Raw genomic sequence first — 10,408 nt, forward strand, 5'->3', positions numbered from 1 at the left:
ACAGAGTCCTGGTCGGACTCGGTGGCGGCGCGGGATCGCTCGGGACTCTGTCCCGAGCTCGGAGACGAGTGGCGCGGCTAGGCTGGGCCGGCTTGCTGGGCTTCTGCCCAGTTGGCCCGGTCTGGCTAAGAAGATTTTTTTTTAAATAAAACATTTACTCAGACAAATAAAAACAGAAAAGAACAAATATATTATATGGGCATATAATATATCAAAATTTTCATAAAAAGATTTTCTACAGCATGAACTTTTGTCTAGAGTCAAATAAAATTCATACAAATTCAGATAATCTTCTATATCTAAATAGCTAGCCCCCACCAAGATATTTCTCTCAACATGCAAGTATGCCACCTCATCATTCAACATGCATAAGAAAAAGCCCACCTCAACATGCAACTATGCATATTAAAAATCCACTACAACATGCATGCATGTAAAATTCCATTTTATTATGCTATTTATATTTAATTCTTATATACTTTCAGAAACTATTGTTTCAAGAATTCATGTTCCATATAATCAAAATCTCATTGAAATATTGCAAACATTTTCGCAACAGCGTGCAGGGCATCATCAGACAAATAAAAACAGAAAAGAACAAATATATTATATGGGCATATAATATATCAAAATTTTCAGAAAAAGATTTTCTACAGCATGGACTTTTGTCTAGAGTCAAATAGAATTCATACAAATTCAGATAGTTCAAAATGTGCTCCTACTCTAATAAAGTCCAATAGAAATCATTTTAAGAATACCAAAATGATTTCAAATTTATTTCTCTCCAATTTTCTGATGTAGGGAATCATGTTACCCTATTTTCCATATATTTTATTTTTGGAGAAAAATAATTTGAATAAAATCCAAATAACTCCAAATTGAAAATAAAATCCAAAAGGACTTTAAATTTGATCTTTGAAACTCCCAACTCATATTTCATATAATTTGAAGAAGTCATTTTATCTTCTCTCATGAAAATCATTGAGTTGCATAAAGTTTCTGAGTTGGAAAAAATTTCCAAATGAAATTCAAATATTTTCAAAAACCCTTTTCATTTAATTAACTGGAAGAAGTCATGTCATCTTCTCTCTCGGGTTTTGTATCTGAAAAGAGTTTGAATTCACGGAGATCAAAATGAAAAATGAAAGTTTGGGAAAGTCCTTTTATTCCCTCTCATTTAACTTTCAAAAAGTTTCAAATTCACTCACTTTCAGCCAATCAATCAAACAATCAATCAAATCTATCTATTTATATAACATTCCCAAATTTAGAATTTTGGGATGTTACAAAGATACCACCCTTAAAATGAATCTCATCCTCGAGATTCGGAGAGGCTAGAAAGAAATAGGTTGGGTTTGGGGTCTTCTCAAAATCCATCGATCATCACAAGGGGGTCTGGGGTGCTACCACCCTTAGAAGCAGGGTTACTATTCCATCAAAACTCATATGCTCTATCCTTATTCTTGACAGTGTCGGTCTTCTCAGATCCTCGAGAAAATTCCTTCTCTGAGCTCTTCCGATAGTGGCATAACCTTTTCCTCAATTCTTCTGTCCTTTCATCTTGGTAAGGTTATTCCGAGATTGGGTCTTCTTAGCTGACGAGTCTGGCGCCAGTACTAACTAACTATCGATATCTCATGGTGGTTAACAATTTAGGGTTTCTCCTGCATGAAATGGGTCTAGTTGATCCTCACCGTATAACCTGCGGTTGGCAAAAGCTGTCGTGTACAAGGGAAAAAAATCTTATACCATTCTAGGGTTTAAACAAGCTTTGATCGCCGTCTCTCTACTATAGGTAAGTCTCTCAGATTTACCATCCCATATAGCAAGGCGAATAATAAGAGTAAGTCGGTATGGTGATCAATTCATCCCGCACCCAAATCATTACCATGTATATGGTTTAGCGAATCTCGCATTCTAACACTCGGTCATCCTCACAAGCATTGCAGAATTTCTCTTGTCGACGAACCAAGTTCGGATAAATCCATTCATTCTGCAAGCCAAACAAACATCTATCATTCCTTCACAACTCTCAGGTTTTGTGTTACTCCTATAAAATCGTCGGTGGGTAAGGTCGTAATCTCTTCCAGGGTTTTCCTTCAGCAAGAATGTACTTGCTTCTTGGCAGGTCCTGGGGCCTGTGGGTTATGGCCCATCTCATCACTTGTAGTCCTTGAACTTATCATCGGGAAACTGATCATTATTCCATCATCCAACTTCCAGCTTCCTACCATACTTAAAATCCATCCAATTGTATTGTCTCCCTTCCTTCTATTAGTACCAAACTAAAACGTGATTACTCAGACTCCTCATGGAGTTTCTATTGATCCATAATACCAACATCATACCTCCTTTATATCCAATAGTAATTCATCTCTTCATCCTCGTGGGATATCCCACATACCGAGATAAAAACTTATACTTATGAAGTCTATACTCTACTTCCTGGAACATCATTATCCTTTCCAGGATCAAGCATGCTTACAGGGGAATACTGGTCATCTCTGCATGGCAATTCTTCAAATGGGAAAACGTGAAACACATCATGAACTCCTGACAGTCCTTCGGGTGACTCCAACATGTTGGCCACTTCTCCCACACGCTCCAAAAACTCGGTATGGTCCTACAAATCTCGGGGCTAACTGTCCCTTAACTCCAAATCGTTTAACTCATCGCAGAGGGACACACGAAGACATGCTCTGTCTCCAATTTCATAGACTACCTCCTTGCGTTTTTTGAGTCTGCATAACTCTTCTGTCCAGACTGAGCTACCTTCAGTCTATCTCGAATCAACTTAATATTCTCTTCTGACTCCTTGATCACATTTGGTCCAAACAACTGACGGTCTCCACTTCATCCCACATACTCTTGGGGTATCACACATATCGAGACAAAACTCGTATTCATTTTGTGTGAAATCCATTCAGTGGAGTATACTTTTCTTTTCCAGGGGTCAAGGGTTCTTATAGGGTACTACCACCCTTGAAATGCACAAATTCATCCATAGACCATAGTTCTCATATCCTTGAAAATGGTCAAAAATCTTCTTCATAGAGTAACAACTCATAAAATCCATATCAGTACCAACGATGCTAACATTATTCATTCTCCAATGATTACAATCTCTTGCTTTTCCATTACATGTCTCAACTCAACACCTCAATATAAAAGAAAATGTTCTGACTTCTACTACTCCATTTCTTTTGTTGAAAACTCAACTATCTAGCACAAGTTTCCTTCTCCTTGGGGCATTCTCTGGCAAAGTGCCATGCTCCATTACAACGAAAACATATTACCTCTGACAAGTCTCGAGGTTTCCTTTTTGGGCAATTGCTGAGGTAGTGCCCTGACTCCTTGCACCTGTAATAGGTGATATGACTCAGGTTCCTCCTCGGCTCCAATCGGTTTCTCTTCCTAGACCTTTCCATTCCAATCAGGGCTTCTATTTCCTGTGGTCGTATTCTACTTCCTCTGTCGGGAATTCTACTAGATCCCCATTCAAACAATTTTGGGAGATGTGTCCTTCTCCACATGAATAGCAAGACTTAGTGCAGGGTTTACTCGGGTCTTCTTTAGATCTGTCCTCCATCTCTTCCTTCATCACAGTTTCTTCTAAAATTTCCATGAGGGCTCCTTTCATTACTTCTTTCCTCTGCTGGATGGTTCGTTGTACCATGGGCTAAATGTGGCATGGAGCAGGATAGTGGGTAGTTCCTTCACACAAGAAACAAGTAATCTGCCTAGTTGGGCATTTTTCAACTGGGTGACTTCCTTCACAATTAGGGCATTCATCCTTGTGTTCTTTATGGGCGTGTCCAATTCTCCACAAATCTTGCATGCACAAGGTTTCTTCATATCCTTTCCATATGGCTTCAACTTTTGGGACACCAGCCGAGACTTTGGCAGAGTCAACTTAAATTGTTTCCAAGTGGTTACTCCTTGCCATCCATTGATGGTTTGGTACATCCTCCACCCAGTAGCAGCACCTGATAACCCACAAGTATAGGGGATTGCAACAGCTTTCGAGGGTAGAGTATTCAACTCAAATTTATTGACTCGACACAAGGGGAGCCAAAGAATATTCTCAAGTATTAGCAGTTGAGTGGTCAATTCAACCACACCTGGAAACTTAGTATCTGCAGCAAAGTGATTAGTAGCAAAGTAATATGATAGTGGTGGTAGCGGCAACACAAGTAAGACAACAAAAGTAATGTTTTTGGTATTTTGTAGTGATTGTAACAGTAGCAGCGGAAAAGTAAATAAGCGAGAACCAGTATATGGAAAACTCATAGGCACCGGATCAGTGATGGATAATTATGCCGGATGCGGTTCATCATGTAATAGTCATAACATAGGGTGACACAGAACTAGCTCCAATTCATCAATGTAATGTAGGCATGTATTCCGTATATAGTCATACGTGCTTATGGAAAAGAACTTGCATGACATCTTTTGTCCTACCCTCCCGTGGCAGCGGGGTCCTTACGGAAACTAAGGGATATTAAGGCCTCCTTTTAATAGAGAACCGGAACAAAGCATTAGCACATAGTGAATACATGAACTCCTCAAACTATGGTCATCACCGGGAGTGGTCCCAATTATTGTCACTTCGGGGTTGCCGGATCATAACACATAGTAGGTGACTATAGACTTGCAAGATAGGATCTAGAACTCACATATATTCATGAAAACATAATAGGTTCAGATCTGAAATCATGGCACTTGGGCCCTAGTGACAAGCATTAAGCATCGCAAAGTCATAGCAACATCAATCTCAGAACATAATGGATACTAGGGATCATACCCTAACAAAACTAACTCGATTACATGATAAATCTCATCCAACCCATCACCGTCCAGCAAGCCTACGATGCAATTATTCATGCATGGCGGTGAGCATCATGAAATTGGTGATGGAGGATGGTTGATGATGACGACGGCGACGAATCCCCCTCTCCGGAGTCCCGAACAGACTCTAGATCAGCCCTGCCGGGAGGTTTTAGGGCTTGGCGGCGGCTCCGTATCATAAAACGTGATGATTTCTTCTCTCTGATTTTATTCTCATCGAAACTCAATATATGGAGGTGGAGTTGGAGTCGGAGACGCAACAGGGGGCCCACGAGGTATGGGGGTGCGCCCTAGGGGGGGCGCCCCCCACCCTTGTGAGAAGGGTGTGGGCCCCCTGGTCTTCATCTTTGGCGAGGATTTTTTATTGTTTTTTCTAAGATGTTCCGTGGAGTTTCAGGTCATTCCGAGAATATTTTTTTTCTGCACATAAAACAACATCATGGTAATTCTGCTGAAAACAGCGTCAGTCCGGGTTAGTTCCATTCAAATCATACAAGTTAGAGTCCAAAACAAGGGGAAAAGTGTTTGGAAAAGTAGATACGACGGAGACGTATCAATTCCCCCAAGCTTAAACCCTTGCTTGTCCTCAAGCAATTCAGTTGACAAACTGAAAGAAAGAAAGAAAAACATTTACAAACTCTGTTTGCTCTTGTTGTTGTAACTATGTCAAGAAAGCATTCAAGTTTTCAGCATAAATCATAAGTAACCACATTTGCAATAATTCTCAGGTCTCATGATTACTCATATCAATAGCATAATCAACTAGCAAGTCATAATAATAAATCTCGGATGACAACACTTTCTCAAAACAATCATAATATGATATAACAAGATGGTATCTCGCTAGCCCTTTCTGAGACCGCAAAACATAAATGCAGAGCACCTTTAAAGATCAAGGACTGACTAGACATTGTAATTCATGGTAAAAGAGATCCAATCATAGTCATACCCAATATAAATTAACAGTAATGAATGCAAATGACGGCTGTGCTCTCCAGCTAGTGATTTTTAATAAGAGGGTGATGACTCAACATAAAAGTAAATTGATAGGCCCTTCACAGAGGGAAGCAGGGATTTGTAGAGGTGCCAGAGCTCGGTTTTGAAATAGAGATAAATTGTATTTTGAGCGGTATACTTTCATTGTCAACGTAACAACTAAGAGATGGCGATATCTTCCATGCTAAACACATTATAGGCGGTTCCCAAACAGAATGGTAAAGTTTATACTCCCCTCCACCAACAAGCATCAATCCATGGCTTGCTCGAAACAACAAGTGCCTCCAACATACATCAGGTCCCAGGGGGAGTTTTGTTTGCAATTAATTTTGATTTAGTTTGCATAAAGCATGGGACTGGGCATCCCGGTGACCAGCCATTTTCTCGTCAGTGAGGAGCGGAGTCCACTCCTGTTGAGAATAACCCGCCTAACACAGAAGATAAGGACAGCCTTTGTTGATATATGAGCTATTCGAGCATACAAAACAGAATATTTATTTGAAGGTTTAGAGTTTGGCACATACAAATTTACTTGGAACAGCAGGTAGATACCGCATATAGGAAGGTATGGTGGACTCATCTGGAATTACTTTGGGGTTTAAGGGATTGGATGGACAAGCAGTATTCCCGCTTAGTACAGGTGAAGGCTAGCAAAAGACTGGGAAGCGACCAACTAGAGAGCGACAACAGCCATGTACATGCATTAAAATTAATAAACATTGGATGCAAGCATGAGTAGGATATAATCCACCATGAACATAAATATCGTGAAGGCTATGTTGATTTGTTTCAACTACATGCGTGAACATGTGCCAAGTCAAGTCACTTAAATCATTCAAAGGAGGATACCACCCCAGCATACCACATCATAATCATCTCAATAGCATGTTGGCACACAAGGTAAACCATTATAACTCATAGCTAATCAAGCATGGCACAAGAAACTATGATCTCTAATTTTCATTGCAAACAAGTTTATTCATAATAAGCTGAATTAAGAACGAGGGACTCATCATATTTACAAAAACAAAAGAGGTCGAGCTCATACCAGCTTTTCTCATCTCAGTCAGTCCATCATATATCATCATAATTGCCTTTCACTTTCACGACCGAATGGTGTGAATAATAATAAGAGTGCACGTGCATTGGACTAAGCTGGAATCTGCAAGCATTCAATAAACAGGAGAAGACAAGGCAATATGGGCTCTGGGTTAAGTCAACAATAATGCATATAAGAGCCACTTCACCAATTTAATTATGGTCTTCTCCTACTGACCCCCAAATAAAAGAAAAGAAATAAAACTATTTACACGGGAAAGCTCCCAACAAGCAAAAGAAGAACGAGAAATATTTTTGGGTTTTCTTTTTAATTCTTACTACTGCAAAAGAAAAATAAACTACTACTAATTTTTTTGGTTTTCTTAAGGTTTAACAAACACACAAGAAGAAAGCAGGAAAAAGAAAATAAACTAGCATGGATATTACAGTGAAAAGGTATGAGCACCAACATCTAGCAATGAGTGTGTGTGAACATAAATGTAATGTCGGTGAGAAATACGTACTCCCCCAAGCTTAGGCTTTTGGCCTAAGTTGGTCTATGGCCACGGTTGGCCTGGCGGATATCCATAATAATAGTTGTTGCGGTCGTACTGTGATGAGGAAGGATAGTTGGGATCATACTGATGTGCAGCGGTTATCGCCTGCTGAGCTGCAACGTGGAGTCGGGGTGCCTCCGCTCTCCACTCGTACACTTCTGCCTCCTCTCTGGTAATAACATATCTTCCTTTTGCCTGTGAATCAAAGAAGGCAGGAGCACGGAGAGTAATACGGAAAACACATCGTTTATCAAAAATTAAACGATATAAGAGAGGTGATTCAGGCCTCTCGACAAACTGGTGCGAAGCCATAGAGTTATAATCTAAATATGCAGGAGGCAACTCCATATCACCCTCACGAATGTTTATTTCAAGAAAATGAGCTATGCGGGTTGCATAAATTCCTCAAAAGAAATCTCCATTATGTCTATTATGATGCAACCTACGAGCTACAATGGCTCCCATATGATAAGATTGGTCTCCTAACACAGCACTCCTAAGAATGCTAAGATCAGGGACACACATGTGACATGCTTCATCCTTAGCATTTATGCATCTACCGATGAAGAGATCAAAATAATGTATAGCAGGAAGGTGAATGCTCCCTGTGGTAGCCTGCGTTATGTCTCTGGATTCCCCCACAGTTATACTAGCAAGAAAGTTTCTAAATTCAGATTTAGCGGGATCCCTGAGACTGCACCATGATGGAAGTTCGCAAGCAGAAGTGAAATCCTCTAGGTCCATGGTATAAGATTTGTCATAAAGATCAAACATGACTGAAGGAGAATTACACGAAGATGAATACTCAAACCTCCTCACAAATGAACTTGTGAGATCATGATACCCGGGGCATTTGTTAGCCTCAAAATCCTCAAGACCGGCATTGCGCAAATATGCTTTGAATTCTTCTTTAATTCCCGCATGGTCCATAAAATTTTCCGACGGCCATTTGCAAGGCCGTACTGGAGCGTCTCTTGGTGGATCCTCGTCAGCATCGCGCATAGCAATCCTGGGTCCTTGCTTCTTAGAGGAACCACCTTGGAACATCTTCCTAAACATATTGTTTTTCTCTGAGAAATTCTGAAATTTTTAGTAACTTCAAAATAAAAGTGAACCAACTTCAATAAAACTGATAGCAACTACTCCTACAAGTGCCTAGAGCCTATATCAAGCATTAGAACTACTTGGAACCATATAAATTTGACATGCAAGCTCAGGAACATGGTCACCTATGCAGCACAAATTTGCAAAGAATAAAGCACTAGAACAAAAACTAATTGGACCAATGGAGGAGTCACCTACCAAGGAACAATCTCCCCGAGTAGTTTTGAGAGAGGTGCTTTGAGCAAGGAGATCGAAAATCACAGCAAAAGTGGCTGGAACTCGTGCTTGAGTTGGTTTTTCGGGTTTGTGTGAGATAGAGAAAGAAGATGGGTGCTGGGATAAGTGGAGGAGGGCCACCGTTGGCCCACGAGGCAGGGTGGTGCGCCCTATAGGGGGGGCGCCCACCACCCTCGTAGCCAGGTGGCAGCTCCTCCCGCGGTATTTTTTGCACAGTAAATCCTCAAATATTCCTGAAAAATCATATTAAATTGGCATGTCATTCTGAGGACTTTTATTTTCAGGATATTTTTATATTGCACAGATAAATCAGGAAACAGACAGAAAATACTATTTTTACTTTATTTAATATAAATAACAAAAAGTAAAAGTGGGGTACAGAAGTTTGTGCTTCTAGTTTCATCCATCTCATGCTCATCAAAAAGAATCAACTAACAAGGTTGATCAAGTCTTGTTAACAAACTCATTCCGATAATCATGAAACTGGAGCAATTTCGAATAACACTAAGTTACCTCAACGGGGATATGCACATCCCCAATAATAATAATATCATATTTCTTCTTGACAGTAGGAAGAGGAAATTCAAAACATCCAAATATAATCGATGGAATTTTCCCAATATAATTGATACTATGAACTTGAGGTTGTTTCCTCGGAAAGTGTACCATATGCTCATTACCATTAACATGAAAAGTGACATTGCCTTTGTTGCAATCAATAACAGCCCCTGCAGTATTAAGAAAAGGTCTTCCAAGAATAATAGGCATACTATCATCCTCGGGAATATCAAGTATAACAAAGTCCGTTAAAATAGTAACATTTCCAAGCACAACAGGCACATCCTCACAAATACCGACAGGTATAGCAGTTGATTTATCAGCCATTTGCAAAGATATTTCAGTAGGTGTCAGCTTATTCAAGTCAAGTCTACGATATAAAGAGAGAGGCATAACACTAACACCGGCTCCAAGATCACATAAAGCAGTTTTAATATAATTATTTTTAATGGAGCAAGGTATAGTAGGTACTCCGGGTCTCCAAGTTTCTTTGGTATTCCACCCTTAAAAGTATAATTAGCAAGCATGGTGGAAATTTCAGCTTCCGGTATCTTTCTTTTATTAGTAATGATATCCTTCATATATTTAGCATAAGGATTTGTTTTGAGCACATCAGTTAATCTCATACGCAAAAAGATAGGCCTAATCATTTCAGCAAAGCGCTCAAAATCCTCATCATCCTTTTTCTTGGATGGTTTCGGAGGAAAAGGCATGGGTTTCTGAACCCAAGGTTCCCTTTCTTACCATGTTTCCTAGCAATAAAGTCTCTTTTATCATAACGTTGATTCTTTGATTGTGGGTTATCAAGATCAGCAGCAGGTTCAATGTCTACATCATTATCATTACTAGGTTGAGCATCATCATGAACATCATCATTAATATTTTTACTAGGTTCATGTTCATTACCAGATTGTGTTTCAACATCTGACATAGAAATATCATTTGGATTATCAGGTGGTTCAGCAATAGGTTCACTAGAAGTTTGCACAGTTCTATCATTTTTCTTCTTCTTCTTTTTAGAAGAATTAGGAACATCAATATTATTTCTTTGAGAATCTTGATCGATTCTC

The sequence above is a fragment of the Triticum dicoccoides genome, chromosome 6A, assembly GCF_002162155.2.
Source record: "Triticum dicoccoides isolate Atlit2015 ecotype Zavitan chromosome 6A, WEW_v2.0, whole genome shotgun sequence".
Classification (NCBI taxonomy): Eukaryota; Viridiplantae; Streptophyta; class Magnoliopsida; order Poales; family Poaceae; genus Triticum; species Triticum dicoccoides.